Below are 26,566 nucleotides of genomic sequence, written 5' to 3'. Positions count from 1 at the left end.
TGTTGCTGAGCTTCAACACCCAACCAATGCAGCTGAGAACTGTAGTTCAGCAACACCAAGAATGCCACAGGTTTTCTAAACCTACTACAAGTAAAGCTCCGTTGGAATATGAAGACTATAAACTTCTTTCTGCCCAGGATGAGCCAATAGTTAGTGAGAAATATTAATCCAAAATAGACTAGTTAGGTTTTTTTCCCTGAAAGAACCTCAGGGACAAAAGACCATCAGCAAATAAGCTACAATGTGGTTTATTTGGTTTTGGTTTGGAAAAATGTTGAACCAAGCTGTTATTGCCATTAATCTTTTTTGGCTGAGATCAGGGAGGGAGTGCTGAAATAACCCAGAGCAGAAGACAAAGAATAAACTCAGGGCTGAAAGATAGGAAATGGCAACAGACTTGCAGAAAGCTGAAGGAAGGAGAAAAAGATCAACCACACAGAATAAAATTTCAGTAGCAGCTCTGTAAGAGAGCTAATTTGTCAGGTAGTTGCAGGCAAGCTCAGAAAAGCAACAACAACAAAAAAATATGAATTTGGCACTTCATCTTACCAATGAGATCCCAAAGAGAAGGAATAGTTCAGTCTTAAGCTCCTGAGATCATCAATGAAATCTGGAGGAAGAATCAAGATAAGGACGATTAGATATTAAAATCTGCCTTGTGTTTTAAGTCAGTTAATTTTTAATAGAAGAAATAAGAGACTGTATCAGAAATGGCTGGTAGAAGTAAAAGATGAGTTTACTTATAGCAGCCTTCCAAGTCAGCCACCTTGTGAAAAAGTGTAGCAGAACCATTGCCAAGATCCTTAATATCTGAATCTGACTGTGAGGATAACCCAGTAAGTTATTCCTTGAAGTTTTTTTCCCATCGCTCCCTGGACACACCTCCCTTTATATCTTCAGCCTCAGAAGCCAGAAGTGAGACTTTCCCGGCTACCTCAAAGCCAAACTAACCACAGCAAATTTGGGTCTAAAAACGCAAGTCCCTTATCACTCAACATCTCCCCAACTCCTCTGGCTTTATCTTCAACTGCTCCTTTCCCCTTTACTCCAAGCCCCTGGCCTTGCCTTGTATTAGACGGCTTCTAGGTTTCTGATTCTAGCAGTTCTTAGGTTGCTTTGCATTCCAAATTAAAAGTCACTATCTTGTGGTCTAGGTACAACAAACAGCTGCTCCAACAGTGAGTCCCTATGCAACCCATTTCAATCACAGCCAGCCATTAAGATACGTGGCGAAACAGCCCACAAGAACTGATTTGTCACCTGCACAATAGAAGCTGAAAATGCTTACAGAAAATAAAGCCATCCTGCTTACCTTAGAAAAGACATATGGGATTAACAGATTTTCCACAGCAATATACACCTGAAACAGGATCCTGCCCAACTATCAATGTGGGAGTGGAGACAGTAGCTTCATATGGAAACTAATATTTCTAAGAAGGACCCATGCTATTCAGGGTCCTTTGGGGATGAAAAGTAGCATCTCCATGCATACCTTCAGGGAATTCTAGCACTTACCCAGAAATAGCTTTGAAATACTACTTGGAACAGTAAACAAATACATTTGAACGAATTAATGGAATGAATGTGAAACAGCATCACTTGAGTAGAAATTTTAATTTCATTGCAAACAAACAACTAATTTTCAAGAGACTACCAAAAAAAAACCCCACCCGTTTCCAGAGTTGAACCTTTATCATAATCACAGTCCCTCCAAAACACATGTTTAACTAAACTGAAGTTATCACCTCAGGTTAGCATAGTGACTCTGATGCAATAAACGCTAAATTAAAAAAAAAACTAAAAGGTGACAGCTTTTAAAAAACAAATCACAAAATTTTTCAGTTCTGGAACTTATTTGTTTCAACACCATGAGCATCACTGATCCATGCTGGCTGAGGAATTCTGGGAGTTGAAGTCCACCCATCTTAAAGTTGAAGAAGTTGAGAAACACTGGTCTATTAGCCAAGAGCATGGGAGAAAAACAGAACGATAGAAAATCAATTGGACTGGTACTAGTAAGGACATATTCATCAAAATATCCAAATATTTTTGCATAATAATAAAAGACTATCCTCTCCCATTCTAGTTCTTTCAGTGTTTGAATGCTTCTGATGCAAAAAAACCCCTTCCATTAATTCTTATATTCTATTAGTAAAATGCACAGCTGTACTAAACGGAAAGCTGATATAAACTTGAGATTAGTACCCTGGCTGATTTATTGGTAAGAACTAAGGTCTCAAAGATGGTACATAATAAACCCACAGATTCTTTGCAAACCCAACTTTTTCTATGGTGCTCAGAATAGGTGGCTCAGAAGAATGTTGATGTTCAGCTGGAGACCATGCTACAGCTTACATAGACTTAATACAGGAAGCCAAGAAATAGGTAAATGCAGACTAAAAAGGAGAGAGGATAAGAAGTGGTATTATAGACAGGAAATGAAGGTGGACTCATCAGTAAAGGTCACTGAATATAAAGCCCAGGACAGAAAAGGGATGAAAAGAAATATGCTTGTGGACATAATAGTTGGGAACAAGAGACTTAGGTTAGGTTCACTCACTGAGCTAAGCCACAAATTACTGTTTACAAATCACAATAACTTGGGTTGACACAACATTCCAAACCAATACTTGAACAAATCATATCAACAAACAAATAAACAAGCAAACTAAACAAATTTCTTTGACCACCTATCTAGCCAGTGGAATTCTGGGCAGCAAAGAGAAAATAAAAACACAATCTCCAATCAAAATCAATTAAAATGAACCAAGTTGAGAGCACTTTAAAAATCTCCTTACCAGCACAACAAACCTATACACATCAGGCTCCATTAACATCCTGGCCCCAATGCCTGGGGAAAAGCCAGGTGTTCATGGCCTTTCAGAAGGCCAACAGAGTCAAAGCTGTCCAAATCTCAGGGGGGAGATTGTTCCATAAAACAGGCACCAATACAGAGTGGGCATGCTTCCCAGGACCCCCCAGGTGGCATTGCTTCACTGAGATGATGCCTATTCTGCCAGATCTCTTGGGATGTGCAGAAACCACCACAGATAAGCAGCCTCACAAGTAACCTGGCTCCATGGTATGGAGGACTTTAAAGGTGACAACCAGCACTTTGAACTTTTTTTTTTAACTTAAAAAAAAAATTAAACTTTTTTTTAAAGCTTTTTAAAACTTTTTTGAAATTGCAACTGGAGCTCTACTGGGAGCCAATACAGTTCATGTAGCAATGGTGTTACATGCATGTTCCTCTGAATCCTGGATCAGTTAAAACTTCTGAGTGCTCTTCAACAGCAGCTCCTTGTATAGTGTAATAGTTCAACTGGGAAGTGACTAAGGCATGAGTGACCATGAGCAGAGCTTCCCAATCTAGGAATGGGCACAACTGGCACACAGAATGTATTTGTGCAAAGACTGCCCTGGCCACAGCAGCCATCTGCTCCTTGAACTGGAGCTGTGAGTCTAGGAGGACCCCAGACTGCATAGCAATTCTGCTAGGGGAGGAGGGGTTATCCCATCCACAGTTATTGATGGGAGATCACTTGATACAGGGAGCCCTAAACCCACAGGCACTCAATCTTGTCAGGGTTGAGTCAAAACTTGTTCTACCCCACCTTGCAAGCTTGCACAGCTTTCAGGAACTGGGAAAGCACTTCAACAACAACACTTGGATAGCCCAGAGATATATAACTGGGTATCATCAGCATACTGATGATACTTGACCCTGTGCCAACAAATGAGCTCCCTACATCACAGATGAGGGAGACCTTCTTACAGATTGATCTGGCATTTAGCAGTGGCAGGCTAAACCCAGGCTCACCAAAGTTCAGATGGCCAGGTCTTGGGGTTGAACACAGGGGGCTAAAACACAGCATCAGTAGTAAACACTGGGGCTTCCCCAAGAGTGGCCTGCCCTCTGTCTCCTGCCATATCTCCCCATCCCCATCACCACAATGATGTTATTGCCTATCTTCTTCCTAATTACAACATCCATCATGCTGACGCTCTCCCAACCTCCCCCAAGTCAAAGGGCCCCATCACAACCCACCATACAAACAGGCAAATAATAGGCTGGTTCCGGCATGCAAGCACTTCTGCCCAGCACTCAGCGCCTAACCAATCTGCTCATTTGTCATCTGTGCTCGTGGAGGTGGATCTGAGAACAAAAGTACACATTACATAATTGATACCATTTTTTTAAAAGTCACACTTTTGTTAAGTGTACATTGCAGGTGAAATAGCTCTGATCTGTACAGAGACTGAAGTACAAGCCACAGATTAACTCAAAAAAGGTGCTACCTGGCTTTTGTACTATCCTGATGAAAATATAATGGAATACAGGATTTGCAAAAGACTATAATATAATAGAAATAATGTTTCATAGATTATATATAATTAATTTAATCTATTTTGTATCAATGTTTCAGCATCTTTTAAAAGCCATATCTATATAACTCTGATCATTAAAAGCTGACATTTTACGTAACAATGTGTAAGAAACTCTACCTTGCACTAGTTACACAAGGATCAGGTGTAAGCAAGAACTGCCATCAATATAACAGAAATAAGAGACTGATTTAACAGAGAATGTCACTATACAAAAATGCTGAGCTGCATGAAGCACAGCCTTTGCATAAAGGCTGCCCAAAATTATACACACATTAATACACACATAGTTTTCTTGGCAACAATATGGACGTGGTTTACCTCTTTTTACCTCTGCCTTCTTCTATCATGTTTTTTCCACTTCTCAGTGTATAGTAATCTAATATTTGAAGAGCTCTGTAAAATATATGCAGAACATATTTTTATATGCCATTGATATGTATCTATAATTTTATTTTGCTATATCAATGGAATTACATTAAGCTATCTTAAATTAAGATAGAGTGGTGATTTTTCAGGCTGAAGTACTCAAGTATTTTTATTGCCATGTGTTTAGACTAGGCAAAGCAAATGCCCAGTACTGCAGAGTCATAAAATTGGCATTTTAGAGGAACTTCAGCTAACTTTTATATGCCATTGATATGATATAGATTCATATACTATGTATGGCTTGGTATGATGCTATGCTAGCTATACTAACTATAAGAGCTATACTATACTGGTTAGTGTTATATGTGAACTTGGCCACTATTTCACATCATGCAAAGTGGAATTCATGTTAAAATTCTACATCACTCACATTTTTGCTTTTATCACAGAGTCATTATGAAAACCTATGGCTATGTCCCTATATTTTACAAAACGTAACTAATTCATAGGAAATGGGAATGTATACTAAAGACTTTTAAATACTTAGATGAGACTTATAGATTTGTTCTTTCAGCTTTCCAATAGTGCTTTTGCCATGAAAAATGTGTCTTTCTCTTCTTTTTCATCATAGCATTTTGTTCCTGGAAAAGTTTGTTAGAAACATACCTTAAGAACTGAGTTTGTATACAACTCTAATACTTGATAGCATCAACCATATACAGTGGTACCTCTACTTACGAACTTAATCCGTTCCGTGACTCTGATCGCAAGTCGAGTTGGTCGCAGGTCGAGGTAAATTTTCCCATAAGGTTCAATGTAAATACGGTTAATCCGTTCCGCCCGCCGAATTTGGTCGCACCCTGAAGCAAATTTTCCCATAAGATTCAATGTAATTACCGTTCTGGCGTCCGCAGACCACGCGTCAGGGGAGGAAAAGCGCCCGCGCGCCGCGCGTTAGGGGCGCAGCGGGGCAGCAAAACGCCCGCGCGCTGCGCGGCGGGGCAGCAAAACGCCCGCGGACCACATGTCAGGGGCGGAAAAATGGCTGCAGACCACGTGTCAGGATGGAAAAATGGCCACGGACCATGTGTCAGGGTGGAAAAATGGCCGTACCTTGAGGCGGAGTTCACACATCGAGGTAAATTTTTGGGGCTGGAGCTGGTCGTACCTTGAAAATTTCGTAAGTAGGGGCGTTCGTAAGTAGAGGTACCACTGTACTGGTTTAATGCAAAGAGAGGCAACCTGTAGACTCAGGGGAATATGTGGCACCTAACCCTCCACCCACTTTTCTTTGCATGCCCTGGAGCTCTCTCTAGGTACACCATTGAAATTTGGCACCAGGACTACCTAAATTTGGGGGCAATTACATATAAGCTTTATCACAAAATGAAGTTTAGCCTTATATATTCAACCTATCTAGAAAGGGTATTGGGGAAGGGTCAAATACCTGCCACCTTGGTTTTTTGAGCCCTCCTGTGGATGCTCCTGTCTACACAGCAAACTGATTTTTACAGAATAACCACAGTAGCTGATTCATACTTCAGGAAATATACATCATGACTATCAAATGAAGATGGGCCACTGCTTCAAAATTAGTCAATTTCCAAACTTCTCCTAGCATATTTGGAACAGTACTAACGAAACACATGGCAATAAAAATACTTGAGTACTTCAGCCTGAAAAATCACCACTCTATCTTAATTTAAGATAGCTTAATGTAATTCCATTGATATAGCAAAATAAAATTATAGATTGTCTAGAGAAGTCTACAGAGAACTTGAGGAAAAGGTGCAGATAAATGAGGAACCAGCAGCACGACAGACCAAAGATAAAACATTGTCTATGAGTTGTATACCAAACAAAGCTTTATGTGATTCTTTCATTACATCACCTGTAGGTCAATGCACATGTAACAGAAGAGTCAAGAGCCTTGCTAGAGTTTGCTGAACAGAAATGCACCCAAGGGGGGATGCATTCTCTGTTCTCTTTTTCCTAAGAGGAATTCAGTAACAAATTATAATACAACTATTATCTGACAGACTGCTTTACTGAAATGTTTCCAAAGAGGTTTTCCCTCTCTCTTGGTCCCCCGTTCAAGGTACTGAACTGGCAATCTCCTATATAAGTGAAGTCTTTGAAGATCCACTGAGATACAGCAATATCTAGACCCTAATCTAAATATGATCAGGAGCTCTGAACTGTATGCCAGAAGGGAGGAAGGAAGTATAACAGAGCTAAATGCCTGGGAGATTACATGTTTCTCTTTTTTTATCTGTCCATAGGCTGAGTTGTTAAGGAGTTATCTTCTAAAGCACGAAGATTGGGTGCTAGTTTCATTGCCGCTCCTTTTCCATCCAAAATTATTACTGAATTATCTTTGAGAGTATTGCATTAGAGGAGACTAGGCAAAGAAAATGCCCAGTACTTCAGAGTCATAAAATTGGCATTTTAGAGGAACTTCAGCTAACTGAAATAGCAGACACTACATTATAGATCTGGAAAGCAAAGTAATGTTATTTGAAAGATATATAAATCATGCTGCTACCCTAAACTTGTCATATACCAAAGGTAAGTTCTGAAATAGAAAAATAAACATAACATTAAAAGCTAACTGCAATTCTGAAAGGAAATTAATCTAAATCAAGACATTTTTAAAAAAATGTACAGGGGCAGAACAACTTGCTTTTGATCCATCTAGCTCTGTTCTGACTACAAATCAGCAACATGACATTTAACATTGTCAGAGAATCCATGATTCCTGTAGATGACATCGATGGGCACTCATGATCAAATAAAAGTCATAAATTTGCTATTTTATGAGATTGTCAAAACTCATGAGGTGCTTGCATTTTGGATTAGACTTTACACAATTTTTTATTGGAGAGCCAAAATTATATGGGGTCTCATACAAGAAAGCAGAAATCTTACAAAAATGAGGGCAAGAATACCCCAAACCTGTAAAATTACAGCATCTTGGGAATGAGATGATCCAAGATCTCATGAGACTTGAGAATCCTACAAGAACTCAGATAAACATCAAAATGCAGACAACTACTGCCATAAATTGCACTTGTTGTAAATCCAGTAACTGAGATCTGCAACCAAGGGGATGCTTTCTTCCAGGAGGCTTCTATTCCTCCTTTTTTTGCTTTCCCATTTCTAGCCCCACACAACCACCCATCCTTCCACCCACTGAGCATGCTAAGTCTTTAGTTGAGTTCTCTGAGATTCTCCTTTGTTAAAAGTTCATTTTTTCCCCTCTCTCTGAAAGATTCTGAAATAGAAAAATAAACATAACATTAAAAGCTAACTGTAACTCTGGAAGGAAGTTAATCCACATCTGGACATTTTTTTAAAAATGTACAGGAGCAGATTCTTACAAACTCAGCTGATGGGCCGCCTCAAGAGTATTGGATGGGGCCATTTCAGCTAAATAGCAATTGGCTTACAGACAACTGAGTTGGCTATTTGTATATATCAAAGATGCACATATGGTTGCTTGACTCTATTAGGGCTGAACAAAATATCAGAAGGGGCACTTTGCAAAGTTCACTGGCATATGAAGTATTAAAGTAGCTGCACTCCCCAGAAGCCTTGCACAGTTGCTTCAAAATCGAATTGATTCCTAATCGTCTGTGCATGCATGTTCATGCAGATAACATTTCCAACTGCGACTGCCAGTAAAAGCAAAACTGGTAGAATGGTTGCCTTAGGATTGTGGATGGAAATCTCTGGGCCACACTGGCCCTTAAGGAAATGGATATAAGGATATTACCCAAAATGGAAATTTCTCTTCAGTTGCCAGTATCAATGGGAATGAAGATGCAGAAATGGGCAGAAGGATATTACCCCAAATGGAACGCTGGTAGGTTACTTTGCAAGCATAAAAGTTGGTGTTTGGTCTCTTAACCCCTTTCTCAAACCAACCCTTAGAAAGGCCTTACTTTGCAGGCCAGCATTATAAATGTTTGTAATATATAGTTTGCACTCAAAACCACTGCCCGTTTTGAAAGAACAAGCAGCAAAGGAAAATTAAAAAACCAAAATACCTTCACCCCCATCACAATTTTCCGATAAGTAATTTAACAAGATGTACGGAATGGAACTGATGCACGTTATCAAACATTCACTGAAACATTACAGGAAAGAATGACAGTATCCCACACTTCAAATAACTGCAATGAGTGAATCTCTCGCAACATCACCAGTCAATACCATTATCTCAAGGCAAAACTAAAAATTCTTTTGAACCGCCCCACCAAACAGCAATTAAGGCTATTTTTAAGCACCCAGTCTTCAATGTTTTCCTCCTCTTCAGAAAAGCCTTAGATTTTGACTTGCACGAAGTTGTTCTTTTGTATCGTCAGCTGCAAAGCAGAGGATGAAAATGTTCTTGGCAACGCTAAGGGGAACAAAAAAGAAAGTATCATCCAACTGTGCTGTTATGCCAAGATTTTATACCGCTTGGCAAGAAGAGGTAATGATGCCATACAGTAAGTATCAGTTATTGTAGAGACAGAAGTAATAATGCACAATTCTGCCTCTTACAACTGGATTGAACATTCCATGTTTCAGATTAGTTCAGTGCAACCCTAGATTTATTTAGAAGCAGCAGTTAGCCAAGTTGATTCAAAAAGCTAAGCAGGATATTACCCAGTTAGCATTTGGATGAGAGACTACAAGGAATTAGCAAAGGTAGAGGCAAACTAGGAAGTCGAAAAAAATATCCCAGAAAAAAGCAACAACAAATCACTTTCATTTTATTGGCAACAACAAAGACTGGTTGATGAAGTCACCAGCAGTAGAATGCAGCTAAAAGATTTTACCTGTCTAAATCTTCTTTAGATAATGGAGTATTTAATTTATGATTAATGTTTTTATTTATTTATTTATTTATTTATTTATGTATTTATGTATTTATGTATTTATGTATTTATTTATTCTATTTCATACATTTATTTTTCATGGAGTATTTTTATGGAGTATTCAGGGTATAAGATTACAGTTTGATGACTCTTCCCTCTTCCCCAACATAAGGGGGTTTTGGAGCTCTTTAATCAGAAGATTAGAAAATTTTTCAAAATGATTTTTAGAGAAGTACTACAAAACCATGAATGTGCGTTGTTCTAGATTCCATCAGGTTTCAGCGAGAGCAATTCATATTCAGCACTGGGAAGTCATTCTCTTACAGTCTAATTAATAGGATTCTGATCTTGGAGGAAGAGTACACACATATTAAGCTATAATAAGAGATATCATAATTCCCTAATGAACTTTAGAAGACTGAACCACATATCTTAATGATAATGAAACTCTGATTTCCATCCTAGATTGTAGAACAAACAAAAAGCATAGTTTAGGGTTACCAGAACTGGGCTGTAAAATTCTGGAGGACCCATAGATGACTCCAAAGAGATGCAGTAAACCCTAATTTTATGCTGCCACCTACAGGTCTTCCAGATTTTTGCAGCCCAGATCTGGTAGCCCTTCCATAGCTAACCAACCAGAATGAAACAGTGCATTTTCCAGGAGGTTAGATCATTTTGTGCCCCAAGCATCCTCTTTAGCATCCACCAGGCTATCTGACCTACCTGGCTTTTTCAAATATTTTTAATAAAAGGTGCAACCAGTCAAACAGCACTGCAAAGCACAGCACCAGCATCTGGCATATTTGTTTGCCAAAACCCACAAAGACCTCCCTGGGACTGTAAGGAGCGTCCCTGGGAATGAATGCTTTCTGCTACATTGATATTTTGTAATTGATCATGTCTACCCTGGCAGCTATTTAGGAAAATGCTAGTCTCCCCTGGCAGCCATTTTGAGAGTGTGCCCATTACATCCTTCCTAAATTCCAAATATGCCCAAAGGTTTCTGCTATATTTCTGCTACATAGTTTTCTGAATACCACAGAGCAAATAAATATAGTGGGAGAGCAAGAATCTTGTACTAATTCTCCTAGCATCAAACCATGATATCATAGTGGCTGTGTTTAGACAATAAAAACTAACTAATCGCATTTTAGCCAAGCATGTATGCAAACCCAGTCCAAGTGGTTAGTTTATGGTTCAGTTTGTTATATAAATACAAACCTAGAAGATTGAGCTTTCTGAGCAAAGCACATGAAATTAACCATGGATAAATATGTCATGGAAACACAGCCCTATTAAAAAAAAATACACAACCAGTAGTCTTAGGAGGGGCTGAGCAGAAATCAGGGTTGCTGTCAAAGATTGTGGGGAATCTAAGAAAATAATGTAAGAGAGAATAGACATAAACCATCAAAATATAGAAAACAGATTATGGCCCAGGTGAGAAGAAATCTGGGAAGAACTGTTGCAAATCATTCAGGGAGGATGCATCTTAATGGGTTTGGTGCAATAGAAAGTTACAAGATGCAAGAATTGAGTTGTTACGATAACACCATACCGGTCAAGAGGTAAGAAGCAAAAGAAGAAGAGGCCATCTACTGTATCTTTGGCTTAAACAGCAGAAACACAATGTTTAAAGAATATCTTCCCTGGCAAATGTATGTTGGAAATGCGAACAACAAGAAGGGACTGTTTATCATCTCTGGTGGACTTGTAAAAAAGCGAAAAAAAATTGGAATCAGATACATATTTTAATTCAGAAGATTTTAAGGATCGACATACAATCAAAACCAGAGACTTTCCTTTTGGGTTTGATGGACAAATTGTTGGAAAAAACTCATAGAACTTTGTTCTTATATATGATAACGGCAGCAAGACTTTTATATGCCAGAGGTGGAAAGATACATTACCTACAATGGAAGAATGGATGGTGAAGTTGATGGAGTTGGCTGAGATGGTGAAACTGATGGCTTTGATTCGAGAAAAGACCCTGTGTAATTTTAATGTTAATTGGAAACCTTTTTTTGACTTTTGTGGGAAACAGAAAGAAATGAAATTATGTTGTATGAATTTGATGATTAGAAATAATACGGGTTAATAAAAATAATGAAAGTTATGTTGTAAACTTAGAGCAAGAGTTTGAAGTATATGGCTACTTATAACTGTTGTGAGGAGGGTCAGAAGTCAATTCTTTTTTTCTTTTTTTCTCCTTTTCTTGTTTCATGCACTTTTGATCTTACTACTCTTTTTTTCTAATCTTTCTTCTTTTTACTTTCTTTAATATCAGTTCTTGTTAGTTTTTACTGTTTGTTTTAAAATTTAATAAAGTTATTTTTTTAAAAAAAGAATATCTTCCCCAATAAAAAAGAGTGGAAAGCCAGTTTGGTGTAGTGATTAAGGTATCAGGCTAGAAACCAGGAGATCGTGAGTTCTAGTCCTGCCTTAGGGACAAAGCCAGCTGGGTAACCTTGGGCCCGTCACTCTCTCAGTCCTAGGAAGGAGGCAAAGGGCAAACCACTTCTGAAAAATCTTGCCAAGAAAACTGCAGGGACTTGTCCAAGCAGTCACCAGGAGTCAACACTGACTCGAAGGAACCGAAGAAGGAGGGAGGGAGGGAATGAAGGGAAAATGCCTTTCTAAGCAGCTGCTACCTGAACATCACACACCTATAAGCAGATTAGTAATCTCCTAACAAAGAAGCCCTTTTAAACTCAAATTCAGTAATTTAATCTAGCTCATTTATTAGCAAGGCACTGCAGCATTATTGTGTATAAACTGTACCAAAAGAGATGCCTGGACTGTTAAACAAAACTGCAAAAGGCTGAAAGAAGTTTGTCCAATCTGTATGTGCAAAATAACAGATCATATTCTACCCTCTTGAAGTGTTTTGGAAGTCCCTTAAGACCTGGCTCTGGTCCGGGGGCTGAGGGTTAGAGTGTTTGTGGAGCCCCTGTTGAATCTTATTGAATCTTATTGTTGCTGTCTTATCTGGGCGGTTGTTTTTAATTATCTGCAGTATTTGAAATATTGGAAATCACCCAGAGTCTTTTCGGAGTCGGGCAGCTTTAAAAAACCAATAAATAAAATTTTCTCTGAGCATATAGAGCACATGTAAATCATTACATGAGAGCCTTCAGCCTACCAATCTATACCAAAAATTAGATGAAAACTCTTCCCAGTTTTATTTTGTTCAAACCTTTCACATCTGGGAAAGCAGGAGTCAATACACACATTTTAAAAAGGCAATGACAAATGTGAAACAAGATTCCTGTGTCAGCAACTATGCTGACCGTTGCAATAGAAATTTCGCATTGAAAACTGCATTATAGCAAAGGAACAATCAAAACTATATTCAGAACATTCTTCCAGCTCTTGACTTTTTGTGGGAAGGTGGGTATACTTTTAGCTTGCCCTGAAACACTTACTGTGGCATTTGGACGCAGTTCCTGTGCTTATGTGCATATATTTTCCATATATATTCTTACCGCTTCCCAAAATCCCTTTTCAAGAATTGTTGAAACATGCTAATAACAAATTCACATTCTCCTTCGTTCTGTTAGATGTACTGACTGTCCATTTTCCAAATTCATGTTACTAGTTATTCCCAAGTTTCCTCACAAACATCCAAAGATAGTATGAATGGTGATACAGGAGGAAGGAAAGAATTTCATGATCTTGCAGCCATGAGGCTCACTACCTGCCCACAATGAATAACCACTGTTCATTTGCTTGCTAGAATCATAAGATTTCTGTTTTTTGTGAGATGGGTGGCTATACAAATTTGATAAATAAAAAAATTTAAATAAAAGATGAAATCCCACCCATCCCCATTAATCTCTCTAGATTTCAAGGCCTGATTCAAATATAATATTCAGAGAGCCAGCATGGTGTAGTGGTTAAGATTTTGGAATAGCTGCAGTGGAGGGAGTGCTATGTATACACTGCCTTGAACTCCTAAATGAAAGGTGGGCTTTAAATCTATTAAATTAATAAATACATGGCTTATAATGAATAAGCCATAGGCTGCTTTCACACATGATAATGAACCATAATGAGAGCTTGTTTGCTTTTTGGCTTCATGTGTTGTGTGAGCTCAGCTACGTTGATATGAAAACCATGGTTTCTGGCTTAATAGGTGGTATGAACCCTGATCATTCAATAATCATGACTTATTATACTATCCTAAGGTGCTCACATTCTAATGCAGTTTGCTTGTTTTAGGCCTATGATGTGTGAATCCATCCATACTCCCTTTAATATTATATGGGACCCCAGCCACTATGGCTTATAGAAAAGCTAAGTATTGTTGTTTTTTTAAAGTCCTGACAGCATTTTCTGTAAATGCAATAAAATAATTCCAATGCAATTCTATATTTTTGTCACAAGTAAATGCCACATTTACTTCCAACTAGTTAAGCATAACAGCTGTCCCTGAGCCAGAGTCCTTCAACTATAATTTCCATGTTTCCCAGCCATGATGTTCATGGCTAGGTTGCTGTCAGATGAAGAGAGCTGGGTTTCACAATATGTGCAAGATATCAGGTTGCTGAAGTCTGGTATACAGGACTACAGTCTCAAGGGCATACTAATTTTCTCAGGGAAAGCAAAGGGCCAGGCATGTTGAATGTTTGCGGAAAGCATCTAAAATGTTTACATTTCAAGAAATTCAAATTGGGTTACAGTATTATCCAACAATTAATCACAACCCCTATAAAAGACAATACTAAAATGAGAGCGGATGCTCCCACTCAGCTGTCCACAGAAGCCAGCTGATCTTTAAAAGCATGCTTTGGTGGGTCTCCTCAAGGAAGGCACTCTATGATTCTGGCAGCCCTAAAGAAGTTATAGAGGCTGCTATGGTTGATTGCTCTTTTGGTTCTGAAAGTGACAGTCATCCTATAAAAGGAGCAGGACTGACTACATGAGAACTTTAAAAACTTCAAAAGGAAAAAGAGGCACACTTATGGCAAAGCATACACGAGCAAAGTAAGGCTCAGACTTCTTTTGAGTAATGTTCTGCTCTCAACATTTCCTTCTCAGCTCTCCCAATTCCCTCACCAAGCACCCTGCCAAGAGCTTCTGTCCTGGTGCCAGTGTCTCAGCTGTTCTGATACCATAGTAGAGTTTCACAAGCAAGAATGCCATACACCAGTGTTGTCCAAACTTGGCCACTTTAAGATGAGTGGACTTCAACTCCCAGAATTCCCCAGCCAGCCATGCTGGCTGGGGAATTCTGGGAGTTGAAGTCCACTCATCTTAAAGTGGCCAAGTTTGGACAACACTGCCATACACCTTTTAAGCTGCCGGCTGTGCTCCAATTTCACAGAGAGTCCACACAGGACTTGGAAGAACTTAAAATTCTGTACGTGAAGGGTTCTTTAGAAACATTTTCCTAAAAGTAGCCATGCCATCTTTGCCCTTAAGGTACCATGGGCTTTCAAAGGCAGGTTTAGAGCGTGGGGTACTTGGGAAGTGGATATACAAAAATAAGCAACAGTACCTGCCAAGTAACATGCCCTACAAAAGAAATCTAAACAAAGACCTAATTCTACAAATTCAGTGAGTAGATTTTCAAAAGTACGTAATGGATCAAAACCTACAATAACTAAGGTTTGAGGGAGCTGTAATACTATAGGGCAGTTCTTGAAAAAGACCCCACAACATTGCATTATGAAATAGATAATTTTAACAATACTCTTTAACAGATATAATCTGTTACCCGTTGGCTATTCTAACAGCAGCGTGGGGCAAAAAGATTTTGTGCAGTTACATAAGAACTGTTTAAGGAGCATGCTTTCTACTATTTTTATGTTACTTAAACAGTACTGCAATCAAATGGACTATATAATAGGTTTGTGCAAAACTTTCAAAGGATATGCTTCACAATACACAAAATCCTGTATGAAGCACCTTTCACTTGAAGCATTAAAGCAGCTGCATCTTTTAGTGGTTCAAGTGATTGCTTTTGTGAGAGAGTGAAGTTAGGAAAAGTAGCTATAGCCAGGCAGAAACACTTCTCACCCCATTTCCCTCATTCATTCATTAACTCACAACTTCACTCACAAGCATCCAAGCCGGCGTTCCGGCTGCCTGTAATAACCGAGCCACAGCCTGGCATTTTCAAGGACATGCCAACATACAGAGGCAGCCTCACCCCATTCAGGCTCTCAGCTTTCAAAAACAAATGCTAAGACAGAGTGGGGAGGGGTGTGTAGGAGGAAAGGTGATAAGCAAACGGCATACAGACAGAGACGTGGAGGCAACATCTGAAGATTGGCAGCTATTACAAGCAGGCAAGAGGACTATCATGCAACTGCCAGAACCACAAGTTATGATGAGCAGCATATCCTGGTGGGAATCCTGCCTGGAACCTGGAGCTTTGCCGGGAGCTCAGTAGCAACTAGAAGAGGAACAACCACACTGAGGTAGCACCTCAGCCCAACTAGTGCAAGAACTTTTGGAAAAAGGCAATGGTTGTATGCTACTTTATTGTCAGGCCTAGCCCAAGGAACTCCAAGAGACCATGTAAATTCAGTCCAGCTATGTTTATTAGCTACAACCTCTAGCAAGAATCTTCCCAGACTGAAACCCCAGCTCCCAAGTAATGCCAGCCACAACATTGTGAATTCCTCAGGGAGGTGCCAGTCTCATCCTCTTGTATCTCCCACGCTCCTCAGGAGATGTACGAAAATGTTTTTCTCCCTGAGCCTGGCCTTCATAATTCCATTCCATCACATTTATAGACTTTGAGACTTTTGTTTCAACTGAGTAGTAAAAGACTGAGTATAAAGGACTGAGTATTAAAGATATACTTACGTGGCAACAGCAACTTGCAAGTCCTGGATGGGTGGAGTTGACCCAGAGCAATACAAGTAGTCCTTGCCTAATGACCACAATTGGGACCGGAATCTCAATCGTTGAGTGGTCATTATGCAAGATGCCCACGATTGTTTCACTCAGTGACTATAATCCAGACACTCCCAGTTGCGGTCATTAAGCGATCTCCCAGGTCATTAAGCAGATAGAGCGAAAGAGCTGTCTGCTGAAGGATTTCAGCTCCATGAGGAGCTGAAATCCTCCCAGCAGGCAGCCCTTTTGCTCTCAAATATTCCTAAAGCCCACTGAAGGGTTTGTCCTCCCCTCTGTGGACAGAGGAGAAAGCCTTCGTGGGGCTGGAGAAATGGAGCTCAAATCTTCAGGATTTCAGTTCCATTTCTGCACACCACCAAGAGATTTCCCTCCACTTGCAACCTTCCCTGCACTAACTTTCTGAGGAAGCTGGCAGAGAAGATTGCAAATGGCGATTACATGATCCTGGGGGCTTGGCAACCAGTTGTAAATGCTAGCTGGTTGCCAAGCACCCGAAATGCAGCCATGTGACTGCGGGGGAGCATGTTTTACAACAGCCATAAGTGCTTTAAGGGCCATAAAGCACTCTTTCTGAGGCTGTTGTAACTTTGAACCATCATTAAATGAATGGTCATTAAGCGAGGATTATCTGTACCCTGTTGTTGGGGAAGGTGTGTGCTGCAGTAAAGCACTGTGTACAGATTAGCTATGCTGTGGTGTATCCAGTCCTTGGAAAGCAAAAACCCTCACAGCTTTAAAAGCTGTTCCCAAAGGTAGCCAGGATTAGCTTATGAAGCAGCTGGGTGAATCTGGAAAAAGATATAGCATAGTGTAGTGTAGTATAAGAAACAGAAGGTGGAAATCCACAATCCAGCCTGCCAGGATACTTACAAGTACAGATTGTGGAACAAACCTTGATGTACTGGTGTCAAGTGTACAGGTTAAACTTAAAAAATTAGAACAGTCTCTAGGGTTGTGCGGCCCTTAAGATTCAAAGGTAATTAGCTGCTTCAGGAAGTGTAAGGGCATGCATGTAGCACCCCTTAAACTAAATACATTTTTCCTGGGATTGTACTGCAGCTGCAAAGAACTGCTGTGAGATCCTGGGAAAAGTCACAGCTGCTTTAAGGACTTCCAAGCAGAGGCTTTGTGAGAACCACCGCATGCTCTGAAGCACCAGTTTGCCTTTGAATCTCAAGCATAGCTTGGAAATTTTCCATGGAGGACAAGGATATAAGATCAATACAAGCAAAATATTTTGTATGCTTAATTTATGTGAAACAGAACCTGAGGTAAGGTTCTTACCTGAGCTAAAAGGCATTGTAGAAAATGAAGAAAAAATGTTCCCAAATTTTCCAACAGGTTATCAGAAGAAGCTATCATGACAGCTAAAGAAAGATAAATGACAAAAGCTTTGGGACAGAACGATAATTGTATCCAAAGTCAAAGGACATGAAAACATAACTCAAACCAAGAATGCTAACAAAGAGAAGAAAATAACAAGAAATGGGTGATGGGAGATGTTTCTAAGAAGATTAAATAAATCACAGCAAACTTTACAGTTTAGGTAAGAATTGCAAGGCTTGTACCAGACTCAGCTGCAAATCTCAGTTTTCTAGACAGTCAACCTTTATTCAACAGGAGCTCTCAGATATACCCCATCTAGATTAATCTCTTTACTGCAGACAAGACATACATTATATATGCACAGAAAAGTTGCTCTCTACAATATACGGAAGTCAAAGCTATTTTATAGTTCTGTGTTCCAGGGTCTAAATTCTAGGCTTTTTCCTCCTGCCTTTCCTAGTTAATGGATACTTGGCAGTGTTCTTGATGGCTTCAGGAAATACCTGATCTATGCTGACAAAATGATTTGCTCCATCCAGGAACGTGTGGTTCCTGCCTTACCAGCTTCATTCCTTATACCACCTCCTTCCCTGTTTTATTCCTCACCCCTCCACACCCCAGTCTGGAGATGGCAGGTGTTTTTTCCTTTCTCTCCTTCTGGTCATGGGTGGTTAAAGAACATTATGTGCCTCTTTCCATTTCACTTCACTTCAGCTAGCAGGATCTCCCTTCCCTTCAGACCTACTTACCATTCCTCCTTCATTATTTGAGGACAGCAGGAAGGGGGAGAATTTCTACTACTTGTAACTCTTTCTTAGGCATTCACCTAATTCCAGAACTCTCTCTTTTAGCATTGGGCAGGACAATCTCCATGCCACTTGTCAATCATTCAATTCCTCTTCCCCCCTCTTCAAACAAGTCTCTATCCCTTCAGAGTCAGAGCTGCTGGCTGGTGCAGAAACCTGACTGCATGAGTGGTCAGGTGACTTAGGTTTATGAGGGCACTCAAATGGAACTATTGAAGGAGATATGGAGTACTCCTTCCAAAACATTCAACATCTCAGTTGCCCTTCCAATTAATCAAATATTCAGGTCTGCCTCTCTTGCACCAAGATTTCAAAAATGCTTTACTTAGAATTTTTCCTCCCCACCACCCAGTGCAGCAAAATTAGAAATGAAATTTACAGTAAAAATTGGCAAAACCTGAGAAAACTCTGTACATACTGATAGTGGAGAAGGCTCCCAAGACAGAGTGGATTCCACCTTAATTGGAGCCATCTAATTTTTTTTTAAATAAATGTAATACTGTATACCAAATAATCCAACACTGACTTTCTACTTTGGCATATCATGGAATTGATTGGTCTGAAGAGCAGGATCCTTAGGGTAAATCAGCAAATCATCCAGTTGTGTTATTAAAAATCATGAAAAATATTCTTTATAAATCACCTGAGGACCTATGGGCAGTAGCTCGGATTGAAAAGCTAATTATATATTCAAATTTTCCATAATGAGAATCAAACCCAATTAAATATTCATGGCCCTCTTCCATATAAATCAGACTATAAGCCTCTTTGAAATCAAATCTGGTAAAAATATGTGCCTCTATAACTATTCCAAGAATTCAGAAAAGAGGGGAAGCGGGTAGTATTCCTTAATACAAAGTTCAGGAACCAGTAATTAGTCTACACATATGGCGTCATAGTTCTTCTTAATAAAAAAGGTAGGAATGCTGGTAGAGAGGAAGGGCAGATAAAGCTTGCAACAAATTCTCTTCTTTAAATTGCTAAAATTAATTGTAAAGTCACAGAACTCAAATATATCAATACAGTCTGCATATTTGGTGGGCAAGATAGAAAGGTGCACATGCTGAGTGGTAGGGGTTTGAAGCCATACAGATGGTGAGTCTTGCATGCTTGGAAATCAAAGGTGATATCATTATGGTGCCAATGAGTATTTATGCTGTGAGCCTGTAGCCAACCCAATCTTAAGACTATTGCAAAATATCACAGGGAGGACAAATAAGGTTGGAAAGACTCTTGATGATTGCTGATGATGAATTATAGAGCTTTAACGCACTCTGTGATGTCCCCTGAGCTTTAGAGCTAGCCATCAACCAAAAAAGGGGATTGGAAGGCTTACTTGGCAGAGAACACTTGTGTTTTCAATTTAGTTGTCCGTGGTACATAATTTACAGTGGCCTGCAATTATATTTCAGGATCAACCTTGGTCTGTAAGGTAACAGAAATGAATCCATGCTAACATGTAGCTCCATATGTCTGAGCTCCATTGAATTTCTGGCTGCTTCAGCCTCTAAGCCCTTGGAGGGTGGAACTGCCACATTTCCTAAAAAGCTTTATCTGGGGCATTTAGGGCATCTGCATGCAAAATGGCCCTCTTCCTCACCAGAAAAAAAGGTTTCCCATAGTGATTTATATGGGAATAGGCAAATCTACTAGTCAGATTGCACACCAAACTCAGCTGTAAATTTCAGCTCTCAAGACATTTCATCCCTATTCAGGAATTGGCTTACCTGGCAGTTGACTCTCAGGCATTATTTGATTTATCTGCTTTCACTGCAGACAAGAAAGAAACCACAATGTTCCTGCTACAATACACCAAAGCCTACACCTCCTGGGTTTAAACTCTAGGCTTTTTTCTGAGTGAAAGAGTAGCTGGCCATTCTCTTGGTGGCCTTGGAAGGCACCTAATCTGTGTTGACACAGCATTTCTCTCTGTCCTGGGAACTACTGGTTCCTACTTCATTAGCTTCATTTCTTATAGGAAGACTCGACAGATATCACAGAAGAATCCATAAGAGTCAGATGAGGTTAAAAGATGGAAAGAATGTACTGAAAACCTCTACAAATAGTTATATAGAGAGATATCTGGATATAGTATCTGCCTGGCTGGTTTGATCTGGCCAAGTTGGTGCGTTCTGGGTTCCATCAATTAAACAATGCCATCTGCCTGGACCTGGAAGCACACTTTCTCTGTCGTAGCACCTGCCCTCTGGAAGGAGGTTCTCCCTGAGATTCGAACATACCCCATCCTACTGGTATTTCAAAGGGCCCCAAAGATGCGGCTCTTCGCCCAGTCCTTTGGAGAGGACAACTGATGTCCCTTTCTTCCTTTTGGTTCCCCTGTGGGTTTGTTTTCTTTGCCATCTTTGTTCATTTCTCTTGTGCTGTTTTTGTACTGTTTTTTTGGTTTAAAGTGTTTTTAACAATTGTAAACCACCCAGACTTGCTGGGAGTCAGGTGGCATATTATTATTATTATTATTATTATTATTATTATTATTATTATTGATATTATTATTATTATTATTATATAGAGATAATATTCTCAGGAAAGACTCTACTTAAAAGTGCTTTACAACAGGCAATAAATAAGTTATTATATAAGAAAGTATTGAAATATCCACTGTTTGAAGCCATAGGAGAAGAAGCAGTTAAACTGCTAACAGCTTTATTTCAATAAATATGGATAAAGGCTGTGTGGCTAGAGAATGAAAACATTCAAGTATATTAAATATATTCTATATTCAAGAACCAAGATGAAAGAAAATGTGCAAATTATCAAACCATGGCACTAATTTCTCTCACTTAAGACTTTACAAAGAATAATAGAAAAATATACAGAGTCGGGAGCAGTTGCCGGTAAGCGCGAAAAACCACGCGCGCCCGAAAAGGGCGCAAAGCAATGGAAACCCCGCCTCCTGCGCTCGCCAGCTGGGCTCTGCCCTAGGAAGGAGGCTCTGGCAAACCACTTCTGAAACAATTGCCTTGAAAACTGCAAGAACTCGTCCAAGCAGTCACTGCAGAGTCGGTAACGACTGAGCGCAGATAAAAAAAAAAAAAACAGAGAGAGAGAGAGATGCCAGTTTAACAGGCAGGTTTCAGAAAAGGCAGAGGGACACAAGAGCAAATAGCTAACCTAAGATGGATAATGGAAAGAACAAGACAATATAAGAAAAAGATTTGCCTTTGCTTTATTCACTATAGCAATGATTTTATGCCAGAATTAGGAATTTATTAAGGCTAACAGGAATACCAGGACATCTGACTATTCTTTTGAGGAATCTTTAAAATGAATGAGAAGCTACTGTAAAAACATGGGGAAATAGAGTAGTTCAGAACAGAAAAGTGAACAAGAAGAGAAGAAACAGACAAAATAAGAGGTATGGATGGGTGAGATCCAAGAGATAATAGGATTGACCCTAGAAGAGCTAGAAAATATTGTCACAGAAGGCTGAATGGTGAACATTTGTCCATGCAGTGACCAATTTGATTCTAGGCATCTAGTTAGCTAACTACTTGTGTCATGTTCCAAAATTCAGTAATGCCACAATACCTACAAAGTGCTTTTCTCACAAAGTTATTATCTCTATAAATAAGGGAACATACTCCAAATATGCCAGAATATTATTATGAATAGTTTTAAGTCAATCAATGTGTTCCCAATATTCCTTTCTCAGAACTTTTTATTAAACTTTTGTAAACAATGCTTGCATTTATACTACACAGTGAGAAACAGATACTTATGTAAGGATTTTGGAGGATTTCTTCTCTGATTTGCTTAACTGCCTGCAACCGTAGCATCCATCAGTGGCAAGCAACAAACACAACCATACACCCATCATTTGGAAAGTCAAATGAATAAGAGTAGCCAAATGAGATTCATTCAGAATTAAAAATTCAGAAGTAGAAAAATAGAAAACATCATTCCTGTTAGCATATTAAACTAGATTAAATCTAACAAGTCAAAACATGAAAATGCACAAATTCACAGAAACTCCTGAAATCAATTGTTAGGCCAAAATTCTAGTTGTGTGAGCCTCAAGAGACTGTGCCCACAGTAACCTTCAAGAAAAAGATCAAAATATATGCCAAATCAGCTAAAAGAAAAATGAGCTCCAGCACACAATGACACTATATCATAGATGTGACAAAGCCAACCATAAGAAATGATGCAAAAAGTTTTCCCATTAACAACAGGCTGACCATTAAGCACACGGAATACAGAATACCAACATTAATCACATTGCACATATACCTGTAGAGGAGGAAGCAAAAAAACCCCAAACCTGCCAGACATGTACTTTTGTCAAAAGGAAGTATTTGGAATGAAAGTTGTACAGTGAATTAGATCTCATTTGAAACACACTGAATAAATGGGGCATGTTTTTGAAATGAATGGGACCTGAGTACTTGAAATGAACAAGACTTGTGCTCCTGAGTGGATCCAACCCAATAACTTTTATCATTGTTAATTTCAGAAAAATAGCTGAGGCCAAAATGCATGATCTTTTGTCTTGATGCAAACTTCAGAGCCCAGAATGAACAGCTTTCCGTGCAACTTGGCTATGCTAAATACAAAAAAGGTAAGACCACCTGTCACATAAATTGTTTTGTTTAGAAAATTAATATTAGATAACTGGCTTGCCCTATAGCTTTCTTTCAGACAGGTTATGATGTATTTCTATCTGTACATTTATTTATTTGTTCTGAGTGGAAGGGCGTTCAATTGTAAGACTCTCTATAGTCTGATGAGAATTAGGAAGCAGGTATGTCACGTAACACCAAGGCCTGAATGAGATTTCCCTATCTTTGGTTACACACTGTTATCAAGGATCACTGACTACAATACTGATAAAGTAACCCAAACATTCACTTTAATATCTTCCTGTATTTATTTAAAGATTATCTATCTCTACATAAAAAGCTAAAAATTGTAAAATTCAGTACCATCCACATCCCTGGCCTATATGTTTATATCTATCGATATATGAAAGCTGATTGTGAATCAGCAACTACTGTACTAAGTATAAGGCATTTCCAAGAATTGTTAGTTCTACTTATATAGCACAACTAATATAGGCTACAAGGCTAGTGTTGCATGGGTGATTGGCATAGATGAAGATTTTAATTATAAGTACATCCACTGTGGTAGTCATGAGAATTAAAACATAGTTTACTCAATTTGGGGGGGTTGCACAACATACAAAACCACAAATTATCCATGTAGGATAGCATCCATACATGCTAGTTAGTGGTTTAATGTATCATGTGATTCCAGCCTATGTAATTAATTTACAGTTCAGTGTATTGTGTGAACAAAGGCAGCTGGGTTAATTTAATAATACACGTTATCTGAACACAATGACATACTCTGCCAGGATCAAATGAAGGTTGACAGTCTTTTTCAGTTTGTCATTAATTATTCCAAAACACTCGTTTTCCCTACAGACAGCAACTGTATTCTGTCTCCAGTGCAGCCCTTGGCTGCACAGAGATCGGATGCAAAGTAAGGTCCCAACTAGCTTTCAGGAAGCCTGCCCCTCGCCAGCAGCAAACTCAAGCCAGCCGTGCAAAGAAGCAACGAATGAGGGCAGAAATCAACCCACAGCTTCACAGGCAGCAAAAGGGGACGCGATGAACGGCTGTAGGACCAAGGTGTGGCGTGCAGAAGACCACAGGAGGCGCCTGGGTTGCGTAAATTAAAACCAGACGTGCTAAATTAAACGGAAAACTCAATACAAAAGTAACACACATGCTTACGCACATACACGCTCCCATCAGAGGCAGCCACATATCGTTTTACCCACCGGCCGGGAGCTAGTCGAGAAAGGGACGAAACTATGGGAGGAGGGGACGCTCGCTCCCCTTATGCACCGATGCAAGACCGGAGCCTTCATGCCGCTTTGCGGAGGGTGGAAAAGCAGGCTAACCCATTAAGGTCACCGGCAGAGAAAAAGCGAGCGAAGGGAGCAGCCGGAGCTGACAGCCGGGAAAGGGAATGGAAAGGGTAGGGAGCGGAGATCCTGGGAGGACTGCAGCAAAGAGACGGCGGCGTGGAGGGGCTTTGCAGGAAGAAAGGAGGCTACCGCGCTCAGAGGAGGGGGCGGGGGAATCGTCGGAGCTCAAGAGCGAGTCAAGCCCATCTCACGAGGAGGTGGGATTGGGGGAAGAGAGCCCGACCTGCCACCGGCCGCCCGGCCTTGCTGCAGCATCAGGAGGTCCTGCGAAGCAGCACAAACCTGCAGTCCTCGCCGCCCCCGGCACTTCTGCCTCGCGGCTGGTCCCCGGCTGCGCTCCCGGAGCCTCGATCGCGCGGCCGCAGCCCCTTCTTCTCCTCCCGTTAAGCAGCGGCACCCACACTTTCCTTCGGCGCCAGCGAGCGGGGCAGCCGCCTCTGCTCTGCGGAGGCTGGGACGCCGCTCCGAGAAGGGCGTAAAGGAATCCTGTTATAGCGGCGCCGGGATGAAGCCTTGTGCTCAGAGTGCGGCAGAACCAGCTGCCTCTGCCTGTGTGAGTGTGTTCGAGTGTGCCTCGGTTGTGTGTGTGTGTCCGTGTGTGCTCCCAGCAGCCGCTACTTCCTGTGCAACGACAGTTCAGTTCCTCCCGAAGCAGGAGGCAGGGGGACGGGGCTGGCGGCTAAAGAAAGGGGTGGGGGGAGCATGGTGGCGGCAGCCTTGGCTCAGTCGAGCTAGCTCGGAGGGAACCGAGAGAGCTCCTGCCTTTGCAGGCCGGCTGGAAAAAAACCGGGTCCGGCTTAGAGGCGCCTCTCCGGCGCCAGCATCGTCCCTCCGCGTCACTCTTCTTTTCCCACTGGAGCTGCCCGCTTCTCCGGTTTGGAGCCCCGCAGAACGGGAAAGGCGCGACCGCCGCAGCCCTGTTCCCGCGTCCCGCTGTCAGGGATGGGGGAAGGAGCACCCCCGGCCGCTCGCGCGACAGCAGCAGCTCCTTCCCGGGCTCTCGGAATGCGGGAAGGAGGGAGCGGCGCGGCTGCAAGCGTTGGTACCTTCGGTCGGCATGGTTAATTTCACGTCATTTTCACATCACAGCCCAGTCCCGCTATTCCGTAGGCATCGCCCATTCATTCGAGGGAATGGACTAGAGCTGCCTTTCCGCCCTCTTAGTTAAGGTGAGGGTCAAGGAGAACATCTCAGTTAATAGGAGGTTTTCAGTACGTAGCACGCCTAGTTCTGTCTGGCTGCTGAAAATGAACTAGCGGAGGTAGGACTTTGGGTGCCCCGCTCAACTTCAGGTAGTCGCTCTATTGTTTGCACAGATACCCCTACGTGAATACCTGAAAGCATGAGAAACACCCCCCCCCCCATTTGTAATCTCTACCTACCATTTTTCCAAAGGTATTAAAGCTTATGAATATTTAGTGGTACATGCATATTAGTCACTTTATTTGTTTATTTATTTGATAGGTTTACATGCTGTTTTTAGGATAAATATTTTTAAGGTTGACACTGACTTGATGGCACATAGTTTATTTTCAGGGTAGGTCACAACTTTAAAAATAAAAACAAATGGAAGTACAGTGACCATTAAAATGGTATTAATACAGTGATTTAAGTTGGTAGCAATAAGAAGTATTCACAATTGGCTAAATCAAATCTTATAATATTGCATTATTATAATTTGTGACTTAGCAAGTGCAATATCAAATACTGGGCATTAATCAATAAGCCTTCATTAAATTAGCCTTGGTTTTGTATGATGTATAAAGCAGCCAATATTATAAGTTAACTGCTAGTGGCATAGTCGATCCCATTAACATGAGATCCTCCTTCAGGCCTCACTCTACTTGATAGTAGAGCTGACCCCTTGGTTTGGAGGTTGGTGTAAGACCATCAGCAGATTGTTAAATGAATCAGCATGGAAGGTGGAGGGATTGTGGCTCTTTCCTTGTTCTTCCCACTGTGCAGTTGGTGGAAGGTATGAATAGAGC

At 40.5% G+C, this 26,566-nt stretch overlaps 1 protein-coding gene across 5 annotated transcripts in view; it reads right to left on the bottom strand.

The window, feature by feature from the left end:
- AGPAT3 (1-acylglycerol-3-phosphate O-acyltransferase 3) overlaps positions 1–25,202 on the bottom strand; it is an 80,097-nt gene extending 54,895 nt beyond the window's left edge. For 4 of the 5 annotated variants that reach the window (XM_088144717.1, XM_088144718.1, XM_025165497.2 and 1 more), the window contains exons 1-2: positions 24,861–25,202; positions 550–610 (exon numbers count right to left, since the gene is read on the bottom strand). The gene's annotated coding sequence lies outside the window, so the exon portion shown is untranslated. The remainder of the gene's footprint in view (positions 1–549; positions 611–24,860) is intronic. The other variant, XM_088144719.1, reaches the window with a different exon arrangement.
- Between the last annotated feature and the right edge of the window lie 1,364 nt (positions 25,203–26,566).

Source organism: Python bivittatus, unplaced genomic scaffold (assembly GCF_059951505.1).
Source record: "Python bivittatus isolate LINGU-HERP-01145 unplaced genomic scaffold, Pbiv_v1 ctg000350_np1212, whole genome shotgun sequence".
NCBI lineage: Eukaryota > Metazoa > Chordata > Lepidosauria > Squamata > Pythonidae > Python > Python bivittatus.
The sequence above is the reverse complement of the archived record's forward strand: the minus strand, read 5'-3'. Positions and strand labels throughout refer to the sequence as shown.